Genomic DNA, 13,709 nt, shown 5'->3' with positions numbered 1-13,709 from the left:
GTCTTCACAGCTTCAATATCAAGGCTTAGTTTGGTGATTGGTGAGGGTCTAATACCAATTGTTAGAAACGGAATTCTGGTATCAAGATTACGAACACGCAATTTTTGTGGGGCGGACAACGGCTTTTTCTTTTATTATAAACAAACTGGAAACCAAATTACAGACTCTATTATTAACTCTATATTCCTTTAACACACCTTCAATCCTTGGAAAAACAAAATGAGTAATCTATATCTATATCTATAATATATATATATATATATATATATATATACTATATTAAGAGAACTGGGTTTTCTACCCTTTTTGTAATTTTGCCTAGGTACAAATCTTGTAGCACCAATGAAGCAAGCCATTTTAGAAGGGGAAAACTTGGATATTCTTCAAAGTTTTAAGACACTTTGAGGGCAATCTAGACATTTCATCATCCATGCCCACTTATGTCTTCCATTAATTGAATTAAATTAAGAAATTAAATAAAAATTTTATAATAATTAATTAAAGAAATTAATTGATTAAATTAAATGTTAGACATGCAACATAATTCTATTTTAGAGGGGTAAAATGGCATGTTTCACATTGTCCCCTTCAATGCGATTATCAGTTATCCAACTCAATCGTTCCTTCTTCAATCCACAATTATTGAATGGTACTAATGTGAAACCCTACAAAAGTACAAATTGAATGAATCGCGCATGCACAAAATTTTAAGACGGTTGAAGGGATATGTAGGATTTCACCCCTGCTCCAACTCATTTTGAACATCAATCGCCCTTAAGATCCTCCATCATCTTCAATTACCACCAACAACAATGCGATGAAGATTCAAGGTTTGAGTCCACACACAAGCTCTTACACCAATATAAATTCACAAGCTGTTAAACCCTAACATTGATTATCTCATCAATTACAGGTATACTTTGCTCTTTTTGGCTTAAATTTATGTTAGCTTTTGAAGAGATTTGGGTGCTTGCTTATACATGATGAGGCATCAAATGTGTTTTTTGTATGCAAGTTTACATGATGAGGTATACTTTGTTCCTTGACCCTTTTGTCTCTTCCGCATCACAAAACCGCCTATTCAATGTTACCATTAAAGCGTCTCTGGTTAAATTTGGATACAAGGTTCAAAAACTAAATCCATAGTCAATCAAAACAAGCGTCTCTTTGTTTCCCCTGAACTGAAAGAATAGGAGGCACAGACAAGAAACTAATTAACCTAAATGGATTCTCAATCTTTCTAACAATTGAAGATGCACCAGTCGCTTTTGTACTGTTTCCGAGATCTCGATAGATCTGGGTTTCGTATTTGGCCGACCATTAACATTATTCAAGGCGCAAGTTTGGAGTCCGACAGAGGCTGAATTCCAATCGCAGGTTAGTAAGATTCATCACAGTTATCTTGTAAACCAATTATAATCTCTTCATTGTGATTATTTAGTTGTTTTATGCATGTTTTTACTGAATTATAAAGAATTGGAGATCTAGGGTTCATGTTATGTTTGTATTTTGGTAAATTAATGTGTTTTGAGGAGTTCCTGAATAGGTCCGATGTTATATGAGTAAAATGTGGTTGTTTATTGTGAGAATTTGATGTTGACGTTTATATTTGGTGTGTACATGGTGTTTGAATGAAGAAATTGGGGATTTTTATCGGTGAAAATGATATTTCAGGTGAGATGGGATGGAAGAATGATCTGAGTTGGTGGGCTTCACCATCAGTCGTTGACCATGTTAAACAAGAGTTATATAAATAACAGGCTGGTTTTAGCCGGATAGGAATCGTAGGTTTGACACCGGTTTATAATCCTCTACACAAAAACGGTTCGTGAACTGAAACCAAATTTCAACCCGAACTGAAACCGGTTTGTAACCGACAAGCAAAGGAACCTGTTTGAGCCAGATGGAAATCATAGGTTTGGGACCGGTTTATAACTCTACTTTGAAACTGGTTTGAACCTGAACTGAACTGGTAAAAAGCTGCTCAAAACTGGTTAAAACCAGTCTACAAACTGACATAATCCGAACCGGTTTAAAACCAAAATTGGTTTTCACTTTTCATTTACCTACTTGAACCAGTTTAGGGTTTGGAACCAATTTGTGCACATCTAGGGTCGTGAGCCTCTTCAAGCTTGATAAGTGAATCTCAAGCTCGGGCTTGTTCACTATTGAGCTATTGTTGAAAAGGTTATTGCATTCCGACACGGAAGGAAATCAGAATTTGAGGATTAAACAGTTGAGTTTACTTCAAAGGATTTATTAGGTGAAAAGTCTTATGACCCTGTTCTTGTTGAAGCTTCATATAAGTCGTGGGTCCAGAAGCTTAAAGAAACATCAGAGACCAGTGGTGATTTTGCGTTAGAGGAGCCAAATAAGAGATCGAAACTCGAGGAGAAGCATCTTAAAGCGGAGTCTGTTAGGAAGAAATCCAAAGAGAAGAAATTAGCAAAATGGGAAGCTCAGGGATATCGATCTCTGTCGGTTAAAGATGTAGTGCTACCACAAGCTTATGTCCTGTCGGATTCGGGTTTGGTAAATTTAGTTTATGGAGACTGCACTCAGCCGTCGAAAATTTGTCCATCAGAGCCATGTATAATATTTAGGTAATTACTTTTCCTCTTTTTATCACTTGTGAATATATGAATCAGTCCTTTTTGGGGGTTCTTTTTCATGAATCTGTCATTATCAATTAGGGGCATGTACGGTTCGGTTCAGTTTTCGGTTATTGAAACCGTTCGGTTTTGGTTTCGGCTTTTTCGGTTTTAGCAACAGTTCGGTTAAGTTTTTCGGTTTTTTGAACAAAATTAAGTAACATTCAAAAATAAAAAGTAACGATTTAAGAATCTTGCTTAGATGTTTAAATTTAAGTTATTTTGTTTAACGTTTTTTTATTAATATTGTTCACACAAACCTAACCTTATAATCTATTTTTATGTTTCTCTGAAGTTTTTATTATGACATTTTCCTTTATAATACTTTGAAAATCATTTAGTTTTTACGCTAAATTTTGTTATTTCTTGTTCAACGGATAAATCATGTCAAAGATAAATAAACATGCTAACGTTTTTATTATAAATACTTAAAATTCAATAGGCCTGGCAATTTCTACCCAAATACCTAAATTTGGACTTTAATTTTAAGCTGTTGGGTCATTTTGGGTTGATTAAAATTATTAATGGGTCTAGATGGGTAATAAGAAAATCAGAATTAAAAGAGAATGGGTCAAAATGGGCCATTAAGAAAAAAAGATTGGGTCAGGATGGGCCATCATCTTTTTTACCCTAACAACTCATCTACGCTCTCATCTTTTCTACTCTACCAGTACGCTCTCAATTTCTACCCAAATACTCCCTTAAATAAACCTATTAACAATCTATTCTACACTTCTTGATCGATTGAAAGGTATGTTTGGTTGATTTATTTTCTGTAAATTCACTATGCATTCTAAACTTCTTCTTAATTGTTCAATTTCAAATACACATCGAAACCCTAGTTAGGAATCCGTGAATATTCATGGCGATTTAGATGTCGTTTGAGTTGTATGTTGTCTTGTTTGATGGATTCACATTGGGATTTTGTAGTTTTGTACTACCCGAGTTGTTGGATACTTAGATTCTTGTTTTGGGAAACTGTAGTTTGTGGTATGATTGATTGTGGTTAATGTGGTTGCTGCTTTAAGCAAGTTTCTACATGTTCTGGTCTTGTTTGGCTCTCTTGTTGATGGTTGAAAATGGAGTTACTGTTCGAGTGTTGGTTTGACCCTATGTTGGTTAGTATGATGGGATCACATTAGGATCCTAAATTTGGTTTCTTTTTTGCTTTGTTGTCGACTGTCGTGTGGATTTGTTAGTTTGTCTTGCTTTGACAGATTGTATTTGGGTTGTGTTGGTTTGAAACTACGAATTAGATGTTGTTTCGTCTGATGGATTCACACTGCTAAACAAACACTTGAATGAGAAATCATCAATTGTTAGTTGTGTAATTATTGTCATCTGTTTGCTGGTAACTTCAGAAGAAGCAATAGGAATTACATCTTGTGCATACTGCATACTTATTCCTTTTTATATAAAATTAGACCCCAAAAATGAAAATGACTCTATGAATGGATCCAGATTATTATTTTGCCACTTTCATCATTTATTTTTGTCTTTTTCCATACGATTTAGGTCGATTATTAGGGATGGAAGCATGTCGCATTCGGGTTGAAATAGATACACAGTCTTTTCTTATCTTATAAAACAGATATCCTGGATTGTATCACACATTGTACAAAAATAGCATAATTAAGTCTTTCTTTAATTCCTATATATGCACTATACACAATTGATGCGAAAATAGTCTACGGGAACAACGAACCACGTCAAACGGGTCAGGCGCCTAAACAAACTGAGGAGTATCAAGAAAGTATTCAAGTGTAATAAAAGAGAAAATTTAGATTGTTTCTGTAGCGATATACATTTTATAAACTACATAGCACACTGTTTATGATACGAACTTAGGCCCAATTAGCTGTAGTTTAGAAGTGGGCTGTTAACCCACGTATCTGTGTTTAAAAAAGCGCGCTTAAAGCGAGCGTGAAGCGCTGGAAAAAACGCTTTTTTGGGTCTGAAGCGTTACATTACGTGAAGCGATGTGAAGCGAGCTTTAAGCGGCGAAGCGATGAAGTTGTGAAGCGACGCTCCAGCCAATCAGATCACCATTTGGGCCATTTTTTAAGCCCAACAGTCTTTACAAGGTACATATCGACCTTATATCGACGATATAGCGACTTCCTATGTGAAATTCCGGCGACGGAGTTGCTTTCAGCCGGAAACCAGGAAGAAGGGGGAAGAAGAAGAAGAAGAGAGATGCTGAGAGCGGCTGCGTATCTGTCTTTTAGGCTTTTAGGGTTTTTATAAGTTAAGGTTTTTAAACAGTTAACCCCTCTATCTTTCATTAGTTTACATTCAGTCCCTGAAACTTCTAACTTTTTACTTAAAAAGTGTAAAGATAGTTTGTCTATTTAAACATTTAACCCCCTCTATCTTCAGTAGTTTACATTTGGTCCTTAAACTTTTTAATTTATGCATAAAAGTACAAAATTAACATTATAAAATACATATATATAATATGGAGCGCTTCGTATACGTGAAGTTCTCGCTTCGCTTAAAGCTTTTGGAACCAAAACGCTTCGGAGCGCTTCGCGCTTTTTTAAACCAAGCCACGTATTCAGGAGTAGTGGCTGTAACTGTTCCCGCTATTTCTCTTAGATAAGTATCATAGTTTTAGGGTTAATTAGGGTGGTTGTTTTGTTTATCTAAATTAGGGGTTTTTTACTCTAAAACTGGAGATCAAGCCTATCTCGAAAGTGGCTAATTGTAATCGTTCTTTCAGTAATCGAAGTTTTTAATTTCTAGTTCTTATCAATGGTTCCATTGCCGGGAAATTCGAAGCTGGTGCAGACCCGGTACAGTTCCTGCGATCAGGTTGTGCTTGCTTCTCAATTAGCATCAATTGCAGCCAGCATAGACTCTATGCGGAAGGATATCGCAGAGATCAGGATGGCTTGGATGGATGAAAATAACACCGAGGATGAACCTCATGCTCCATTGGCAGATCTGGTCAAGGACGAGGAAACTGAGGCTGTCCCCGCGGAATCGAAACACGGGACTACCGTCATCACGGCCGCCAAAACTACCAACTCTACCACCGCCACCACCGGATTAGAGCAAAAGAAGGTACCATTTGCTTGTACAGATACCCTCCACGTTCCAGAAAATACCCCGGAGGTACATTCCCTGTTACAGGAACACCAAAAGGAGGTTTCAGCAGTTCAATCCGGTATGAGCAATAGGGTATGAGCAGCGGGAACTACCACCCCGTTCTCATGTCTACTCGGTATTCTATGCTCAAAGCGATAGGTGGTCTTACATGTTCCAGAGCTCAGGCTGGTTTTTGGAACTCCAAACAGTGTTGAGGGCAGATTTGCACATCTCTTCGACTTGAGGTCAAGTCGTTTGTCCGGGCGGGGTGTATTGATACGAACTTAGGCCCATTTAGCTGTAGTTTAGAAGTGGGCTGTAACCCACGTATTCAGGAGTAGTGGCTGTAACTGTTCCCGCTATTTCTCTTAGATAAGTATCATAGTTTTAGGGTTAATTGGGGTGGTTGTTTTGTTTATCTAAATTAGGGTTTTTTTTACTCTAAAACTGGAGATCAAGCCTATCTCGAAAGTGGCTAATTGTAATCGTTCTTTCAGTAATCGAAGTTTTTAATTTTTAGTTCTTATCAGTTTATCAATAAATATAGTAGTAGACTCTTCAAACAGAGATCGAAGGTACATCATAACATCAGGTATGTTATGCAGGAAAAGAGCGGATCGTTTTTTTAATTTTTTTCCTTTTTTTAAATTTTCTCGTTTTTTTTTTAATTTTTAATAAATTTTTTTATTATTTGTAATTTTTTTTCAGTTTTTATTATTATTGATTTATTCTCAACCCATCTTGACCCAAACCCATCCTGACCCGAACTCATTCTGACCCAAACCCATCCTGACCTTCTTCTTTCTTTTACCCATCTTGACCCAAACTCATTCTAACCCAAACCCATCCTGACCCAACAACCAATCCAATCCAACCCATCCATTTTGCCACCTCTAAAATTCAAGAATAAAACTAATAATCCCTATATCAATATATAATAAACACCTAAAACATGACTATTTAGGTTATTCGGTTCGGTTTTCCGGTTTTCATATAATGCAAAACCGGTTCGGTTTCTTCAGTTCGTTTTTTTTTTCAGATTTTTGTGCAGTTCGGGTTTTTTCGGTTCGGTTAAATCGGTTTTTTTGGTTCAGTTTTTTGGTTTTTTGCTCACCTCTATTATCAGTGGCTATTATATCTTGCTTTTGTTTTCATATCTGTCTTGTTACCATGCTGCTTCATTTGTATATGTTCTGTTGCAGTTGTGTGGATGATTCTGGAACTTGGGGCCACGGTGGTATGTATGATGCTCTCGCTAGACTTTCATCACAAATTCCAGAAGCATATGAGCACGCTTCTGAATTCGGGGACCTTCATCTTGGTGATCTCCATCTTTTAGAAATTACTGGTCAGCTTCTTAGCTTCTAAGTTCTTGATCAAAGCGGTTGTTTAGCGTGTTTGTTCGCATTCAATTTTTAAACGCCTGTTTGTGCAGCAGGTGAAGATGAGGAGAATAAAGATGGTAATGTTAATCAGTGGGTAGCTCTAGCTGTGGTTCAAACGTATAATCCCAGACGCAAAGTGCCTCGTAGCAGTATCTCTATTCCTGAACTGGAACAGTGCTTGTCGAAAGCTTCGTTTTCTGCTGCTCAAAAGTCGGGTATGTTTGGTTTATTCTTATTGCTAACTCGTTTGATTTATTTTAATTTTATTGAAATTCTTAATAGCTTCGATCCACATGCCGCGAATTGATCATCAGAATGGGTCAGACCGGTCAGAAGGGTACTCGGTTGAACGTCTTATTAGGAAATATGCTGCTGCTTATATGGCATAAAGATATATGTGTGAGTCCTTTCAGAACCACTCAACAAAATGTGATAATATTATCGCATCGGCAAACATCAACATCGACGGCAGGTTCAATTTCCATCCACATTCTCCAACCTTCACCTTCGTCCTGCAGGAGTTGATCACTTGCGGATGTTATTGGTTCCTATTCGAAGTGGATGTCTTCTTACATAACTGATGCCAGACCATTGCTGTAAGGAAACTCTTCTTTAAAATTGGAAAAATGTAGCACTTACTATATTATTTTAGGCTTTTTGTATCTAACTGGAACCCTTTGTTTCTGTTTGGCATCAAAACTGCCCAGTTTAAACAAATCCCATTCTGGTAGTGAAGGCGGCGGTAATGACGATAGTGGTGCTGATTGTGGTGGTGGTTGGGAAGTGGAGGTGGTGGCGATATAATGGCCATGGGTAACGCTGTCCTTTTTGGTGCTACTGCTGGAGAAGGGCAATCTGCAGCTACACTTATCGAGTTATTTTTTTTAATTCGTCTAAAACTTTAAGGTGAATAATGGTTTATTTTCTAACAAAAACTTATATGATGATGTGATCTTCCTTATTAGTTATGCATCCCCAAAGTTATCTGTTACAAGAGTATTTCATGTGTTCGACCAGTTATAATGAAATATAAGTTGACCCGTTTCGTGAAAAGAGTATTTTTATAACTACTGCTCTAGGTAGCTAAAGGATGAACATTTTCACCGATTAGCGGTCCTGTACCGATGCCGATACCATATCGTACCGGTACCGACCGAACATCGGTATTGGTATCGATACTCACTTTTTGGGTTTTCGATAATTGGCACTATGGGGGTATCAGTACTGGTTTTTGTGGTAATAGTTAATACCAATTTGAATATTAGACACGCTTTCCGTCTCTTTATCCGTTTTTTGATAATTTGTTTTGTATTTTCTAACAAGTTTAGTTCAAAAGTTCACCCTATGGATTAATCATTAATATTTAATAATAAATAATTATTAAGCTTTATGTCTTTTCGCAAGGTTGACTACAATATTCGCAAGGTCGGCTCACAAGGAAAAAGGTAGTGGTGAGTTTTTAAATTCTATTATTTATAGCAAAATGATATGACTTTGAGTAATTAATCGTTGGTGGCGACAGGTGGTGGCTGTTGCGGTTGGAGTGGGGAGCGTTGTGGTTGGACTCGGCATACCGATTTTCTACGAAACGCAGATTGATAGTGTTGTATGTTTGTTGTTTTAACTTTCTTCTTCAGTTTTCCCTAATTGTGCCTGCTTTGATTAGTTAATGAAAATGTACCAAAACTATTGTAGGTTTCAAGCAGCCCGTACCTCAATCGTCCACGTCCACATCTGCATCGACGTTTTACGGAGGCTCCGGAAACGGTTACGGTTCCAGATCTGATAATTTTAACCTCACTACGTCCGATTCGATGTATTCTCGAGGCGGTTACGGAGCGCTTTCGCCTGTAGGTTATCCGTCTGCTGATGAGATGATTGATGAGCCGACTGATGATGTTCTGAGGTCCGGAGGAGGTGCAAACCTTTCTGTTACGATTCGGTTTAGGTCTTTGAGGTAATTTGACTGATTTTAGTTAGTTGTAGATCTTATTTTGAATTGAGTTTAGTTGTAAATGAAATGTTTGTTTCAGTTTGTGTGGTATTAAGACAATGTTGTATTGATCCGGTGAATTTGTGGTGATTGTAGTGAGAGAGAGAACATCTAAGGAAATTGTCGACTACGCTCCAACGCGCGCCTCTCCCACTAGTTAATAACATAACAACTACTAGCATCCTAAATTCACAAGCTAATTTATCATCATCAGATCACCAACCACAAATAAATATAACAGTCACAAGCTAATTAGGAACCGACTCAATATTTAAAATAAAGATTAAATAAACTTCACACATCAGTAGGTAGAATGTTATACTAACCGGGGAGCCATGCATTGTCTTCTCTCACTCAAAAAGCTACTTTGATTATCGTCAAACAAATACGACAAATTGTCTTTAACTGTCAATATAGCGCCTATGCAGGTTGCCTGTAATAATAGATAATTATAACTAGGAGTCATGACTCACTCTTTTAATAAAAAGTTGGTTTTTAAAAATAAGTTGGTTAACTTAATAAAAAAGAATTTTCGTGCGGTTTCATTTGGGTTGACGTTTATCGATTTGTCAATTTGAGTTTACTTAGATTATACATTTGGGTTGTGTTCTCACACTACACAAACTAACACGAATCCACTGGGCAATTTAGGTCGAGCCCATGTGCATGTCTAGCTAAACAAGTCATGTTCATGTCAATCGAACGGATTCATGGTTGGCCCGTTTAAACCCTTTATTTACTTTTTTATTTTCTTTATATGTGATAGCATAAACTATTTGGGTATTTTTATGTCAAAAAAGAAATATAAAAATAAACTGACAATTTTTTAAAAAATAATTGCTAAAAGAAAAATAAATTATATTTAAATCTAGCTTTTTAAAGTCATAATATGTAAAAAAAATCGGGTCTAATGGTTTGTATTCATGAGACCCATGAATACGTGTGTACTTTTTTTATTTATATGCATGACACGATTTCAAATTTGTGGTGTGTTTTGGGTTCGTGTAAAATACGACATTAGGGTGGTGGTGTACTTACATAGGACAGGATCCCTATAAGTACCTGAAAACAGAAGTAAAAACTCGATGAGTTTGCTATAAATGATACACTTTAAATCGATCTTTCTTCTTGTTAAACACTTACAGAAATTAAGATCCGTCCAGGTGCATTATAAGCGTGTTCCCCCACGTCTTCTAAAGTCTGGGAAGTATTATTGAAACACAACCCAAGTAGATAGGCACTCAAATACGCCGCAACAGAGACAAAAAAGAGCACTAGCAAGCTAATCCATCCTCCATCCATAGTAGCATAAGGAGCGAAGTGAAAGAACTCCCGCAAAACATATAAACTCCTGTAGGATTTAAATTTAGTTAATATAAACAAAATAATAAATACTAAGTCTTTTTTTTAAATAGGAGTTACATACCAATCGCAACAATTTTCCAGTAGGACAGAACTGTTTGAGAAGTTTGGCTGGGAGACGACACATTAGATGAAACTGTTTCTGAATTTTGATGTGCAGAGGGGACATGAGTTGAATCTGGGTGTGAACTTTCACCAAGAGACGACACAATAGGTGGAACTGTTTCTGAATTTTGATGTGCAGAGGGGACATGAGTTGAATCTGGGTGTGAACTTTCACCAAGAGACGACACAATAGGTGGAACAGTTTCTAAATGTTCACTTGAAGGCGACACAATAGGTGAATGTGAAGAATGACTTAGAGACGACACACGAGGTGAAATACTTTGTGAAGAACGACTTAGAGACGACTCATGATCAGGTGATTCTGTATGTGAAGAATGACTTAGAGACGACACAATAGGTGGAACAGTTTCTAAATGTTCACTTGAAGGCGACACAATAGGTGAATGTGAAGAATGACTTAGAGACGACACACGAGGTGAAATACTATGTGAAGAACGACTTAGAGACGACTCATGATCAGGTGATTCTGTATGTGAAGAATGACTTAGAGACGACACAATAGGTGGAACAGTTTCTAAATGTTCACTTGAAGGCGACACAATAGGTGAATGTGAAGAATGACTTAGAGACGACACACGAGGTGAAATACTTTGTGAAGAACGACTTAGAGACGACTCATGATCAGGTGATTCTGTATGTGAAGAATGACTTAGAGACGACACGATAGGTGGAACAGTTTCTAAATGTTCACTTGAAGGCGACACAATAGGTGAATGTGAAGAATGACTTAGAGACGACACACGAGGTGAAATACTATGTGAAGAACGACTTAGAGACGACTCATGATCAGGTGATTCTGTATGTGAAGAATGACTTAGAGACGACACAATAGGTGGAACAGTTTCTAAATGTTCACTTGAAGGCGACACAATAGGTGAATGTGAAGAATGACTTAGAGACGACACACGAGGTGAAATACTTTGTGAAGAACGACTTAGAGACGACTCATGATCAGGTGATTCTGTATGTGAAGAATGACTTAGAGACGACACAATAGGTGGAACAGTTTCTAAATGTTCACTTGAAGGCGACACAATAGGTGAATGTGAAGAATGACTTAGAGACGACACACGAGGTGAAATACTATGTGAAGAACGACTTAGAGACGACTCATGATCAGGTGATTCTGTATGTGAAGAATGACTTAGAGACGACACAATAGGTGGAACAGTTTCTAAATGTTCACTTGAAGGCGACACAATAGGTGAATGTGAAGAATGACTTAGAGACGACACACGAGGTGAAATACTTTGTGAAGAACGACTTAGAGACGACTCATGATCAGGTGATTCTGTATGTGAAGAATGACTTAGAGACGACACAATAGGTGGAACAGTTTCTAAATGTTCACTTGAAGGCGACACAATAGGTGAATGTGAAGAATGACTTAGAGACGACACACGAGGTGAAATACTTTGTGAAGAACGACTTAGAGACGACTCATGATCAGGTGATTCTGTATGTGAAGAATGACTTAGAGACGACACAATAGGTGGAACTGTTTCTAAATGTTCACTTGAAGGCGACACAATAGGTGAATGTGAAGAATGACTTAGAGACGACACACGAGGTGAAATACTTTGTGAAGAACGACTTAGAGACGACTCATGATCAGGTGATTCTGTATGTGAAGAATGACTTAGAGACGACACAGTAGGTGGAACAGTTTCTAAATGTTCACTTGAAGGCGACACAATAGGTGAATGTGAAGAATGACTTAGAGACGACACACGAGGTGAAATACTTTGTGAAGAACGACTTAGAGACGACTCATGATCAGGTGATTCTGTATGTGAAGAATGACTTAGAGACGACACAATAGGTGGAACTGTTTCTAAATGTTCACTTGAAGGCGACACAATAGGTGAATGTGAAGAATGACTTAGAGACGACACACGAGGTGAAATTGTATGAGACGACACATTAAGTGAAAGATGTGAATCTTCCGGCTGAGGTGTTCTTATATCATCATTGGTTGTTTGTGGCTCTTCGAATTTTCCAGTTGATGATGAAGGCTGGCTTGATGATTTATCCTTGTCCATAATACTTTATATGACATGCAATAAAAAACACATATTTAGTTTGTTGGTTTTAATAAAATAGCCTTTCAAATAAAATATGGAAAATAATGAAATGAGTGATCAAAATCGGGGTTTCTTATTGAACGGTTTAAATTGGGGATCTATTGTGTGAGGGAGCCCTCTAGTGCGTAACCGGTTAAGATAACGTATGTTAGATCTCTCGACATTCACAAATAATTCACACATTTCATAAAAATTAATGGAGTATAACCTAATTAATGTTATACTGACATTCACAAATAATTCACACCTTTCAAAAAAAAATTATAACCTAATTAATGTTATAGAGTAGTTTTTTTTTTTTTTTTGAAAAGTTAACTTCATTAAACAACCCGAACCCAAAAACCGGGCCGGAACCAAAGACAATTACATATTCACAAATTTAAACCGGTCCCTTCAATCTAAACTACCTTTCCTGGCTCTGTGTTTATACCAAAAAAAAACTAGTAACCATAATTTCGCTAAAAATCTCGTCCACACTACTCTTTTTACCATTAAACCTCAAGTTGTTTCTATGTTATAGAGTAGTGTGTAAATAACAATTAGACCATGATGCATTTAGGAAAGCCGAATCTAATCAAGAGAGCGTTAAAACTTGTTTTGTTACCGGTTTATATAATATATAATATATATATCTATGTATATAAAAAGATCTGTGGAAAATTTATTTTTATAAATTTAATAAAAAGATTATATGATTTTGTAACATCATTCGCAATGGACCTTTCATCTCTATTTATGTAATAACACTAAAAAAACACAAATTTCTCAACCGCCATGGATGTGAGATGGAGCTTTCTTAGATATTTATTCACTATATATCTATCATATTTAACAAAATCAGTCCATAAACAACTAGAGAAATGTAAATGAGAAAGAGTGAGTATATCATATACCTCAAAACCCTGGAGATTTTGCTAAAACGAGTGCAAATAATGCGATTTCGAACAATATTCAAAGTCGAGAGAAGAACCGTGAAGAAACCGACGAACAATATAGTTGATGGACCGCCATTGATGCG

Source organism: Helianthus annuus, chromosome 8 (assembly GCF_002127325.2).
Source record: "Helianthus annuus cultivar XRQ/B chromosome 8, HanXRQr2.0-SUNRISE, whole genome shotgun sequence".
Taxonomy (NCBI): Eukaryota; Viridiplantae; Streptophyta; class Magnoliopsida; order Asterales; family Asteraceae; genus Helianthus; species Helianthus annuus.
Note: the sequence above shows the minus strand (reverse complement) of the source record.